This window comes from Phasianus colchicus, chromosome 3 (genome assembly GCF_987193195.1).
Source record: "Phasianus colchicus chromosome 3, bPhaCol1.hap1.1, whole genome shotgun sequence".
NCBI classification, from domain to species: Eukaryota; Metazoa; Chordata; class Aves; order Galliformes; family Phasianidae; genus Phasianus; species Phasianus colchicus.
Genome location: NC_143438.1, coordinates 19,196,484 through 19,210,947, shown reverse-complemented (window position 1 = coordinate 19,210,947; position 14,464 = coordinate 19,196,484). Strand labels below are relative to the sequence as shown.

Below are 14,464 nucleotides of genomic sequence, written 5' to 3'. Positions count from 1 at the left end.
TCAAGATCTGTTTTCTATTCCTGCAATATGAAAACTTTTAATTTTTATATGCTTTCAGACCCCTCAAGTGGAAAAAGGGGTGTTATAGTAACTCACAATGTTATGATCTGCAATTGGTCCTCAAAGTCCACAAGATATTTGTGGACATAATGTGGACCAGGTTGTGATAATTGCCTATCAAGGGAACAAAGCATAAGAAAATAAAAAGTAAAAAATCATCCTTTCTTCTGAAAGAATGAGGATCCCTGGCTTAAGTGAAAGCAGCACTGACATCTTGATTTTCTTTCCAGTAACTGAAAAAGGTTTTTGCATCTAGATACTTTCAGCATGACTGGAACTCAGAGGTAAATAAGTAAGCAAATACAGACTACCATACAGAAAATTCCTTATGAGATTGAGTGAGAATTTAATTTGTACTGATTGCAGACATCTACATCATTACCTTCAGAAAAGCAGGTATAATACTGTATTCATTTGGTTCAAACTCTCAAATACTGATCTTGCCAAGCCCTAGTAATAACACAAGGAAAAACAAAGACAAAAAAACAAAAAACAAACAAAACAAACAAACAAACAAAAAAAACAACCTAAATATTTCTGTGTTTTACTGCTTTTAATGCACACAGGCTGCTATGAATTTTCCAAAGACCAGGCTGAAAAATAAAATCAAGAATGCTAGCATGGACCTGGATTTTTCTCAACATTACTGGATGCTAAAGTGAATATTGCCTTGAGCTAGTTAAGTATTCTACAGAGATCTAATGAACTAATACAATACAAATCTATTGGAAATTGCCTTGAACTAGTTAAGCACTTAAGTATTCTACAGAATTCTAATGCATTAAGGACTAAAAATCTATTTCTATGTGGCAATTGTAGTCATTTTCTGTGAGACTTCTAAAATCAATATTTGTACTAATGCAGTTGAAAAGATAAAAAAAAAGAAACAATCAAAAATAATCATTTCCATTGCATAAGTTGATTTGATGCATTTGCTATGAAAATTCATCCAATATTTTATTTTGCTGGTAAACTTAGGAACTTCAGGTTAGAGTTTTCTTATAATTATCATCTTGCCACAAGATGGCACCAAAAGATTAATAATATCAGCATTTCTAAGGTTCTCCATCGGAAAAAAAAAAAAAAAAAAAAAAAAAAAAAAAAAAAAAGGAAAAAAAACTTTTCAAGCGGTAGCACAGGAAAAGACAACGTTTGGGTTTCAATAGTAAGTTATGAACATTATTCTCTTTACATCGGCAAACTGCTGAAATGTATAGACTTACCACAGGATTAATGAATATTGAGAAAAAAGATTGTTTTACTAGAGCTTAAGTTTCCTACTTGTTGCAAAACACAAAGAATGAACATTCAGAATGATATAGTTCCTTTTTTCAGACAGGGAAATGAGGACACTTTACATTTAAATGTATGAATAGAAACTAAACAGGCACAAGAAAAATCTCCATTCTTCAGAAAGAATAGTATTTATGTGATAGGAAGAGGTCCTGTACAAACAAACAAAAAACAAAGGTTTGTGTAGAAGGAAATATTTTAAACCATGGTTAATTCACTGGCAATTATTTTATGCAATACATTCTACTTTTGTTTAGAAAACAAACAAATAAAAACTGTTAAATAACTTCTTCACCCAGGAGAAAACCAAGCATCTCAAATCACAGAATTACTAATTCAGTGGCAAATTTCTGCTTGCCATTATAATTGTTTCCTTCAATGAGAAAAGACCCTGAGCAATGTTAAAACTATAAAGGAATTATTTTCATGTCAGTATTATCTTGACTCTTGTTGCAAGTATTTCTAATTGTACAGAAACACATTAAGCTAATATCAAACTTTGTTTCCACGTTTCATTTCACTTTAGCTCATATGTTTTAAACCACTGCTGGACTACTCTGGAGAAGCCAGTGCTTTACTACACATTAAAATCATTGAGATGAATTCTGTTTTATTCTGTTTTCTTAAATGGAATATAATTCTAACAAATCTATATTTTTCTCTTGCAGTCATCACTCTATTATGACACTACATTTTTTATGTTATTGTGCAGTTATCAAGTTTTAATCTACTGTAATGATAATAAAAAGGCTTCTGAACTAGTCCTCACATTAATTTATAGTGCTGAATAGCAAAATTTTGCTTGGGTGTTCTTCAATGGAGGGCAAAAATAGGATTTTAACATGCTAGAGCTAGAAATGGTCTCCAAAGGGCAGAGTAACAAGGAATCAGTCACATAACTAAGATACCATTGTCATGTACTTCTGTAAGGCAAGACTGCTTTTCTAGAGACTGAGCTGTAACTATCTAAATACTAGCTGTGTGACTGATCCACCTAGCCTGCCATTATCCCATTAGATCAGACTTTTACAGATGTCCAAGTGATAAAACATCTCAGACTTTATGTACAAGCGCAGGTACTTGCTGCTTAGATCTTGGTGGCTGCAGACATGCAGGAAGTAGAAGGTGAGCATTTCCACTCCTGATTATACACAACCCCCAGTTTAGCAAGAAGTGGCTGCTGTGTCAACCCAACTCCCCCACCTCCCCCCCCCCCCCCCTTTTTTTTTTTTAATTTTGATCCTATGATGTAGTAGGGTGAACTACTTTGAGCTTTACCATTTGTGTTTAATACCAGCTAAGTAGGTCTTATTAAAACTGAAAACCTTACAAACTCATTTGTTGGTGGTGTGTGAAATTTCTGTTCTAAAACACAGGCATAGAAAATAAAATTTAAACCTCTCAATGTAACAAATTGAAATTATACTGGAACTTTTTAGACATCTTTTCATTTCAGAACTTAAATAACTGACTTCTTCTTTGTCACAAAGTTTTAGGTATTCAGTTTAGAATTGTTCAAGCCCAGTGACCATTCTCATTCACATTATAGATTCCTGAATTAACTTGAAGAGTTATGCTCATCAAAACTATGATGATATTATTGCTATAATAGCTATGTCTTAGTTCATCATTCTTTTCTAATTCTCATCATTCTAATCTCAAACAGAAAGCTAGGGGAAACCAAACCTCAAATAGAGTGTATTCACAAATAGCACATGTTTTATTGTGGGTTCAGATTCCTTGATGAAGATGGTAAGAAGAAGAAGAGGGATGTGATTTTGTCTTCATTTTACGTCTTGTAAAAATACATCACACAAACACTTAAATTTTTGAAACTATTTTAGAAAAGAGGTAAGTTTTTTTCCTCATCAGTCTAACTGTTATTCCATCAAAATGTTTAAATATTATAAATAAATTTAAAAGTAAACACAATTACACCATAAGAATGTTTTTTCTCAAATAAGTGAAATCAGAGTACTTCATTGAAGATCATTTAAGAAGAGAAAACTAAAAGAATTAAATTGCAAACAAGAGAAAAAAAAAACAAGTGTATCATTTAAACAGGTAATGTTACAGGGGAAAATCCATCTATCTGCACATCTGCCATCCACAGATGTAACTACCAGGAGAAAAAAAAAGGAACTAGTAAGAGCACATAAGCTTGCAAGTTCTTAATCACAAAGTGTCAATAAAATGTGCCCTAGTATTAAGTCATGGAGAGAACCAAATGTACTTGATAAGCCTGGGGCTCAAATCACCTGTTTTAATCAAGGTGTCAGCTTCAGTGATATCTTGACCACGAGCACCACACTCCTACTCAAGGGGAAGAGCACGTCTCAGCATGCTAATGTCAGAAAACTTTCATTCAATAAAGGAAAAAGATCACACTACTGCCTTATTTTTTATGGACAATACATTTTTCTGCCAAAAGACTGTGGTAAATTTCCCAAGGGGAAAAGGAAGGAGACAGAAATACTATTAAAACTTGCTCTTGGGAAGGGAGTAGCAGTAGCATATTTGGGGAACTTAGTTATTATATGCTTAAGCAGATCTTGAACTATCTTTTGTGTAGTAATAATTAAAAGGGAGCAAAATGTTTCATACAGCTTCAAAATTACTGGGAAATTGTTGGTAATTCACAGAGGGCTATAGGTCTAGACTAGAATTTACCATTTAATAAAAGACTATTTTGATGTAAGACTAAGAGGCTGAATGCTGCCAATCTGTACTGAAACTCCCTATGTTCTATGGAGGTGATTACATAGTTTCTATGATGTTAATATAACATTGTTTTGTTTTGGTTAAAGCTATATATTTAACTGTGATTTGTTATTAGATGGCTAAAAGATGGGTAATGAATGTTTGTTTTTTTTAGGTGAAACTTATGAGAACAATGCTCTACACAGCATACTTTGCAGGATCAAGATTGTAACGTAAAAGAAAAAGTAATGTACAACTCTACTGACATGTAACAGACATATATACTGATATGACCTGTAGTAGATGAGGTGTATTTTTAATATTAGTGTTTTTTGTTTGTTTGCTTGCTTGAACACACTCTGCTGGCTTTTGTTAGTTTGCCTGTATTTTTTGTTCTATTTGTCTTCGGTTTTGTTTTGCAGTTATTTCTAACAACTGACAGTTTCCTACTGAAAAGTCAGGTCATCTTCTGAGTAGCCTCAATGTAAGAAATACATTACGATCTAAATCTTATTCAGTTCATTAGCACACATATAACTTCAGTGGGGGGAGTACTTAGGATTTTTGTACTGTACTGAAATTCATGGGATCTAAGTCTACTTTTAACTGATTTACTGATGACACATTTATAAATGGATCTATAGTTCTTCAAGGAATTATCTTATGTACTGTTACACAGGGAGTGACCCAAATAAAATAATTGTAGATTCACACTTTAACAGCTGCTTTCAGGCTCAGATATTTGTCCAGTAACAAATGAAAACATAAGTCCATGTGTATATATATACAAAAAGACAGAAAATAACTTGAGGATTGAAAGAAGACATTTTTATAAATTTCAAATTAATTGTTGTAACACTATCTACAGATTTCATCCAAGACCAAAAGTGGTGTATGTCCCTCTTATCTCTGCCCAAGAAAGAAAAAAGAAAAATTGAGAGAGTAAAGAAAGATGGGAGATTTTCACCTTGAAAACATACTACAGTCCCAATTCAAAATTGAAGCTCATATGTCTATCTCAACTACATCAGATAGCATTTTAAGGCCTAGTGATAGACAGTATTTTTAAAGGACATCACAAGAAAGATAAGCATAACAAGAAAAAATACTGTGCTCATTAAACCAGGTAGATAGATCCAGGAAAATCTCAAGGCCGTGGTGGATAAAGTAATCTCCCTCCCCTTGATCACAGCTGCTTTCAAAAGAGAGTCGAGATCCCTATTCAGGAGACTTCATCTTTATTAGCAGTACTAGTACAGATCTTAGCAAGATTACAGAACTCTTGGCCCTAGAGAATGCAGGAGAAAGGTCAAAGGCAAGGATGCGAACCATGCACAGCAATGCTACTAGAGTTGATTGAGTCCTAGGTTTTGTGCATTACATAAATTTATGGCTACAGTTCCTCCCACCACAGAAAAGGCATCAGGAAAAGAGCATGCAACTATTTGTAAGAAAAAAGATAGATTATAGATAGATAGATAGATAGATAGATAGATAGAGATAGAAAAACAGATTTGAAAAATGATTTTTCTTAGAAACCTTAGAAAGAAGAAAAGCTTTCTCTTCCTAGCTTGACTGTTGTCATCAGATAATTACAAATGATTTTCATTTCTAATTTTCTCTCATCCTCATGTAAAAAAACCCTAAGTTTTTGTCCAGTTACTTTGTTTTATGTTTACGATATGAAGCATATTCAAGAAAATCTAGATACAAAACTCTCTCTGTTCCAGAAGAAGTAAAAATAACCTCTACACTATTTTTACGTATACAGACCAATGACAGAATGCACAATATTTAAGTTTTCCACAACAAAGGCATACATCTATTTGTGCTTAGTAGTAGGATAGTGCAACAACTAATAACATTTTCACTCACTAAGCAGATGTAAATATCATATGAACTACTATAGTGTGGTTGACAAGCACAAAATAGCAGCTCAGTTATATATATTTATATTTTATGTTAATATGGGTGGCAGGGGATGAATACTAGTCTTGTTGATTTTGAGCTTTGCTCTTAGTGCAGTAAATTACTTTGATATCTATTCTTTATGTCATAAAATCTGGTATTGTAGCACTGCAGATTTCATGAGGATTGCATTCATTTTTAAGGATCATGATCTGATCAGGCTAAGTGATGGTATGTCATGCTCTTTATGCTTTCATGCAAAGCACTGAAATAGAATAAATACAATAAAACCAATCTGTAATGTGGCAGATGATGGGATATCAGCAATAAAACTATGAAACAACACATATGTGTAGAAATATATATCAAATTATATGTAACTCTACATGAGAAAATATTTCAGATGATTTTTTTTGCTCTTGAAAAGCAAAAGACCATAGTTTTAGCTTTTGAGCAACAGAATTCTGGAAATATCTATTTTCACACATACACAAGCTATCTGCTTTACATGATTTCTTAATGTTTGAAACATGACTTAAAGTTCATTTTGAGTTACTCTTACAAAGTTGCCATAATAAAGTTCAAAATAGAAAAGCATTTTGTTGAGAATGATATGTATATTGGAATAGCATTAGAAAGAGCACCTGCCATCTTCTCTTCATTGTGTCTACTTAACTTCCTAAGTCTGCACGTCCTTATTGCAGCCTGTGAGTACAGATGTAGTACTGCACATTTCCAACTTGAATTTATATTCCACATCAGATGCCTTGAGACAGTGAAAGCTGGAGAACACCTCTGAGATACTGGTACAGCTTCAGATCCTCTGCTGCATAGCTTTCTTTATCAACAAAGTGATTAAATTTTACTTCATGTATTTTAACAGAGGCAAGAAATTAAAGTACGAGGTTACAGTGAAAGTGAAGTAATAAAAAGCTGATATAATTTGAGAGAATTTTTACAGTATTCTGCTTCCTAGAATGAAATCCCTGTACTAAACAAAGATATTCTGTTATTCCTTATACACACACACATACTTGATGTAACCAGTTCTGATGTTTAACAATCAGAAAGACTGCATGTACAAAGAAATGCATTAAAAGCCTCAGATGGCAGATTTTTGGCAAATCCTCCACTAAAATCTTAACCAATAAGCCAGGAAAAAGAATACATAAGCTCAATAGCTCTTTGGTTCGGTGGTGTTTTGGCTTGCCACCAACTAAAAACAGAGTTAAGAAGGAAAACAAAACAAAACAAAACAAAACAAGACAAAACAAGGCCTGGGTCTGGCTGATTTTTTTCTGATATTTTCTCTGTGTTGTAATATATCCTGATGAGTGCAACACACTCAGCTCTCCAGAGATGAAATTTACCATTGCTCTATAGTAGAGGTTCTAACTCATAGACAAAAACATGTTAGGCAAGCCACCATGCTCAGGGCTCAGTACATAGGATTTGCCATCCAGGGAAGGCAAATCAAACAACAGTCAACAGAGGAGTTTATTCAGGACTGAGAGAGATCTGGGGAATATATAGTCCAAGACAGAGTTCAGAATGCTATTATTTCTTGATTGTATCTTGCATTTACATTTCTCCAGAAGTTGGACATTAAAAGAAAGCACGCTGTCAAAAAGCAAGTGTCCACATTAGATTTGAAAGTGAAGGGTCTGCAGTGTGAGTGCCATAAAGAGTGGCCAACCAAGTTATCAGTGAACTATACCTTGAATAAGTTTTCACTGATAGCTGCATGATATTCAGAGCAATTTAAGATGTTCTATAGTGTGTTTATGTGCAGTAAAATCACTCGGTAATGTTTTACTTTGGAATGCTTCAATTGTTTATAGGAAAAGAAGTTTTGCTCCTGAATTTCAATATTTCTCTCATTATACCAACTAGTATGTAATTAAATATCCCATAATAAAGACAACAGTAATAGAGAATATGTATTTATGTGGATCACAAAGAAATCACAAGTTGTTTCTTAGACTGTCATATTCTGCCTAATAGCTTGTCCAAATACTCAGTCTTTCCTTTCCAATTCTATTATGTAATACCAAATAATTAACTGCAGATTTTTCAAGTGCACAAGAAAGAATATATTACAAAGTTCTATTAATATGTGTTGATGTTTACAAATTAGGTTTGTAATAATGAACTGATTAAAAATACTATGATAATAGTCAGAAACTTCACCCTATTTCTACACTTCAAAAATATTTCTGTCTAAATTTGACCCTTTGCACAAGTGCTGCAACCTAGTGGTGAGATAAGATATAAAATTACTCTGCTTCGAGGATAGTGAATTTTCACCTGTGAACGTGGTTAACAGGCATAGAAACTAAGTTATCTGCAGAGAACTACCTAGATGAGACAGGCTCTGTCTCAGTCATTTGTTTCCTTGGGAAATCATGCTGAGAGTAGGAAATGATTGTCTCAGAAACAGTGGTAGTTATTATTCTCAGATTAATCTTTTCTGCCTTTTACAATGAGCTATCTAATAAGAAAAAAAGTAGAAATGATATAACTTAACTGAATTTGTACACTGGTGTGCATGTATATGTGTGTAAATTATGAATATCTATTTACGTTCGATTAATGATGAGCTTATTTGCTTTGACATGTAACAATATTTTTATGCATTTTTCAACCACATCTGAGAACAGAACAATAACCACAGTGGTTATTGTGAGCATATTTCACTATTTCATCAGTTTCTTTGCAGATCCTTTGTCTACTGAGAACATGCAAATAGGAAGTTTTAATAGATCTGCATTCGTTTGCTCTAATGCAAAACCAAGAAGACCATTACAGAGTCTATAAGTTCCTACATATCATCCTCAAAGCTAGATTTTGTTGTTTTATAGCAAACTGTTGTAGATGTTTATAACTTTTACAAAATTATAAACACAAACTCTTGGCGATGTGAGCAATCAAGATCTTGTCCAATGCCACCTAAAGAAACAAAAAATTCTCAGCTGCTTTCTTGTTTAAATATCTGTAATATATTCAACACTCCTCAGACATTACAAAGTTCCTACTGAAGAATATCAAATCATCTTGGCAGCACACAAAGAAAACATGGACATAAAGCTATACTAGAATTAGCAGAAACGGCTACAGACATAACCTTTTCATTCATATTATTGTTTAACAAAGTATATAGAAATTTGAAAAGAGCCCCTTCAGGCAAAAAGTATATTATCAGTTTATAATGTACGCACTCATTTCCTGATGCAAGCCCATATACTGACTCTAAAAAACTGTTTTTCAACTCTGGGAATAATGGCTTATCTTCTCTATTTGCATTATCCAGTTCCCTAAGTTCATTGTTTCTTTCTTCGCCTCCTTGAAAAAAGCACAGACAAGCATTCCATTCACAAAGTATCCAATTAATATAAAAGTTTGAGTAATGGGAAAATCTCAATAAATGCTTGTACCAGATTCGTTATATTCATATGTGGCATGCTTAAAAAGGATTTAGATATTTAGGAGTACAGTCCAGTCTCTCATCCCTCCTTTCCCGCTCCAGTAACATTGATATGTAAATGCAAAGACTACTACCTCAGGAAAAAGTAAAAATAAAAAATAATTTAAAAAAAAAGATACAATTCTTCACAAACCCATTAGTCACACCATGCACAAACTCACACACTGATTTATGCAAACACACATACATGAACAACAAGTTGTATAATATAAAAAAAAAAAAAAAAAAAAAAAAACCTTAAAAGCAATGGATGTACAGTTGGGTTAGTGCAGAGGCTTTTACTGAAATGAAAGATGAAGATTATAGGAAACAACTCCATTTGTGTGGAAGCAACAGAGATGATAGGTCAGTTTTAAAATGCTGGTTGCTGTTTGTCACTGATTGCACGTGCAGATGCCTTCTCTTAAGCTGAAGGACTGTTCGATTTTTATGGCTGCAACTAGTATCATGTGCAGTATGAGTCTATGGCAAATTTCTCATGCAGCTGACAATGCCACCAATAGTTAGTAGTTGGGAACATGGATTTAGACTTGTTCTGTGCTGCATTAATTTAACACCACATCAAATATGGATTTTATTGCAGCAATGACAATAAATGCTCACACAGGCACAGACTAAATTTTTTCTCCCTCTTTTCTCTTCCCCCCCCCTACTGAAATTTCAAATTTAACAATATTTTTCTCATTTGTGTATATGTATCCCTGTGCCTATCTCTGAAATATTGCCTGTATCCACCTTCCTTCCCTCTCCGCAGGGATTTCCTTTGTTAAAAAACATTTCCTCTAAGTGCATACAGTTATTCTGAAATTCAATTCAGGGCAAAATCAATAGCAGTGAAAGCTGTAACAGACTTGCACTGGCATAGAGAAAGTGTGGGCACATACATGCTTCATGCTATGCCCATAACAGTTACACTGTGAAACACTGTGCCTTTTTCAATTCAAATAGTATTGTTGCTGTTCCCATTGAATTTGCGAGAACTGAATACAGATTGAAACTGCTGCTCAAAAGACAGCCTGTTTACTGGTAGAAAAAAAGAAAATTTATGAAAAGCTTAGTAGACCAATCTTGAATACATATGATATTGGTTTACTTTGAGGAGAGAATGCACAGCATCTATTTCCTATCCCTCATCTGATTACTCCCGAGGCATATTTATGAAATGTAAAAAGTTGCATACAGTAGAACAATTTGATGCACTGCATTAAATACCACGATGCTCATGCTCTAATGACAGTGATAATAACAACTACAAGGATCTTAAAGAAGTGCAAATAATAAATACTCCTACCTTTTCTTCTGCTTCTGAGAAAGTGAAGTAGCTTCCACCCCAAGAAAAACTGAAGAATGGGCTATTAGAGTCCTTTTCTTGCTTGTTTTCTGCTCTTATTTTCTAAGACTGATCCCACTTGGATCTAACTCAGGCTTTTTCTCCCAGCATCACTTAACTCTGGACAGCAGAGAACCGAAGCTGAGGGGGAGCTCTCCCTCTGACTGGCTTTCATTCAGAGCTCCTGATTAAAAAAAAAAAAAAAAAAAAAAAGAGGGCGAACAGAGCACTCACTCACCCCCACGCACTCACTGGCACACACACACGGGCACACAAGCACCGCGGCTCGCTCTTCCCGGAGGAAGGCAGCGCGCAGAGCCAGGCGCTGCTGCCGGAGCCGCAGCACTTAGCGGGAAGGCTGGGGACAGGGAGCGCAGGCTGTGCCGAGCACACAGCGATTTGCAACTGAATGCAGTGGGAGGGTACAGCGAGCGGAGAGCTTTTTTGTTAGAGTCTGTCGCCCTCCCTTCGCTGACAGAATGGTTCTCTGTTTTTGAAGTCTAAGGTAATCAGCCTCATCTACTTAGCTCATCGCGACAATGCGGAGAACACCATCACTTTTTGTGGCATGCTTTTTTTTGATTAAGAATAGCCGCCTGTCTATACCTCAGGTGATCTTTCAGTAATGTTTATAAAATATATATTTATGTATAGAAATTAGCATGGTGCCAAATTAAATTACGCCATCAGAGGGCTCAGATACCACCACAAAGGTTATTTTCTTCACTGAACTGTGCTGTCTGTTAGATTAGAAGCTTTTTTTTTTTTCTTTTTTTTTCTTTTTTTTTTTTTTCCCTCCTGCTTCAACAGTTTTATGATTGCTATAAAACAAGACAAGGTTCATGTGATATTAGGTATTTTCCCATTTCCAGAGGTCATCTGAGAAAAAATGTCAACATCTCTATGAATCCTCCATTCTCATTTTTTCCCCAGTTGATACTTGTGATGCCTATTTTGTTTCAGTGTCTGTATTTGGACTCCTATTTTGCAGATGTGCTCCTTTCCACTAAGCAAATCTGAGCTGGTGACCTGTTTCTAGTATAGTAAACTGGACTCAGCACAGTCCTCCTCAGATCATATAATCAAGTCCAATCCTTTCACTTGTGACACTGTAGAGAGTTCCATGTACATTAGTTAGATTTTAAAAAATAGTCACATAAGATTAAACCAATGGATGTCAGTATTGCTCTATCCAGAAAGTGCCATAAAGGACTTTCTCTGGTTGTAAAAAAAAGCCATCTAAAAATGAGAAAAAAAGACAAAGTATCTTAAACAGCAGCTTAAAAATGTATTTGTGAGTGAAGATAACAGGTTCTTATTAGGCTGCTTGTTTATTTGCCTGTTTTCAGATGTCCAAACAAAACAAAACAAAACAAAAACAAACAAAAAAAACAAAAACAAAACAAACAAACAAACAAAAAACAACAATAAACCCAAAGACTACAACAACAGCAACAAAAAAGATCTTTATCTAGCTGAGTATCACCTCCTAATGTAACCAACTGGTATCAGAAATGGCCCAGCACCTGAACGCAGCTGTTTCATAGAAAGCAAATGAGTATATAAGTAGTACAAACCAATACCGCATAACACATCACCACCACAGACAGAAGTAAAGCAGCAAAATGTTAGGAAAACATTATTTTCTTCCATGATAGATTTCTATTCTTTCAAAGAAATACAGTGATATTCATTTGCTTTGGCTATACTTGGGCACAGAAATACACTCGATGTAATTGTAAAGAAATTTCTTTTTGCTTTCTTTCTCCCTTTCCCATTACGCTCTCAAGAAGAAAGTTAGTATCACCATATGTCCGTCTGAGCCTGCTTTCCAAAGAACTTCATTCAGTTCTTTCACAGGAAAGGAGGTTAGTGTAGAATCTAAGTTGAGCTTTTTTATCTCTGCCAGCATTTGACATTACACTATGAAAAAAAGACATTCACAGATCCGAATGATCCATGTGGAACTGACAATATTGAGACATCTGCACTGTCTTCCAAACTGACCCATTTATATGTGAAAAAGTAGGAACATAAAACTCCATTCTTTTGGGCAAAACGTCTCACCGTGATCTGAAGCTAAAGTCCAAGGAACCATATTTTCTGTGTCTACGAGCTGCATTTCTGCCTCCTAAAATTATCAGATTTGGTCAGGCTTGATCCATGCAGTATAAAGCTGAAGACTCTTAGAATAGCAGTTGCACTTTCAATTTGGCACTACAGATAAATTATAGTTAAAGGAGACATAAAGATGTGGAGATTAATGTACATGGCTAGGAAGTAGTTTTTTAAAGCTGGACTGCTTTTTGGAAAATTAACAAAATATTGAGTGTTGAAAATTAAGTTAAAAGCTTTAGTTCCTTTTAACATTTTTTTCCTTCTGTTATTTAAGTTGTAAATATGAAGTGAGAAATAAAGGAAAGTTGGTGTATGTGTACAAGAATTTACTTCACTCTTGTGTATACAAATGCACACTGAGCACTGCACCAAATTCTGAAGTAAAATAAACAAAAACTTCTAATAGAATTATTCAGGAACAAGACCTCTAGAGTCACCCAGTGTGGACTTACTCTCCATCATGTATGTTGGTACATTTCTGTTAACATTTTGTAACACTAAAATGTACAAAGAGATATATGAATTTATCCAGGCATAGTTTCCACAAGTCACACTTGCACCCTTATACTGGGCTAAACTTGGGATTTACTGTTCAGTTCTCAAAAAACCAAGCATTTCATTAACTCCTATTCCTCTTGGTATGATCAACTATTTAAAAGTCAGTGTTTTTTTTTTTGTTTGTTTGTTTTTGTTGTTGTTTTGTTTTTAAATACTGATAGCATATGGATATCGAAGGCAAAACATTTACTCATCCATATCCTTATTCCTGCATGACAGTAAGTTTAAAGTAACGTGACATCATAGTCTATTTATAACACTGCCTAATACTTCCCATTAAAAGAGTCTTTTTATAGACGCTTATAAATTTACCAAACAAATTATTTAGGATTAAATTTTCTGCATTGACTATCCACCTCAGGCAGAAATCATTTAAAAACATTTCAGCCAAAATGGTACTGAGATTTCAGAGAATGAGGAAAAATTATATTGCTCAAATTTTCTCACAGAAGTAAAATAACCTTCATGCTTTGAAGGCAGAATGTGAAACTCCACAGGGTACAGCTGGCCTTTGAGTCAGAGAAGCTTACCAACGGGGACAGATTAGGTCAAGTAGCATTAAGATAAAGGAAGAGTGGTAGGAGCAGAAGGAGTGGAGGCTCTTGGATGTGTTCGTATTGGTCAGCAAGTAAAAAAGGGACATATTCTGATAAAGAACCAACAAGGAAAAAGCAGTGGAAGACCAAGGATAAAGACATAAATTCATGCAGACTGAACAAAGTAACTAGGAAAGGGGGAAGAAGAAAAGGAAATTAAAAAACAAAACAAAACAAACAAAGTCAGACAGAAGGATTCAGACTGTACCATGGACTGAGAAATTGCTTTATGCCAACTCCATCTTCAAAGTGGGCAGCTTCATCCTCTGAAAATTATGAGCTTACCATGATACCTACTCAGTCAGCAATGAAGATTCTTTCCTTGCTTTTCATTTCTGGTTACAAATGTGGCTGATATCCCTGAAGTCAAAAGCTGAATTTGTAGAAAGATCATGAGGTGTAAGAAAAAAGAGAAAG

At 34.6% G+C, this 14,464-nt stretch overlaps 1 protein-coding gene across 1 annotated transcript in view; it reads right to left on the bottom strand.

Annotated features, from left to right (window-relative positions):
- Positions 1–10,954, bottom strand: part of CDH10 (cadherin 10) — a 91,224-nt gene extending 80,270 nt beyond the window's left edge. Inside the window, exon 1 of the mRNA XM_031589243.2 lies at positions 10,737–10,954. The gene's annotated coding sequence lies outside the window, so the exon portion shown is untranslated. The remainder of the gene's footprint in view (positions 1–10,736) is intronic.
- Between the last annotated feature and the right edge of the window lie 3,510 nt (positions 10,955–14,464).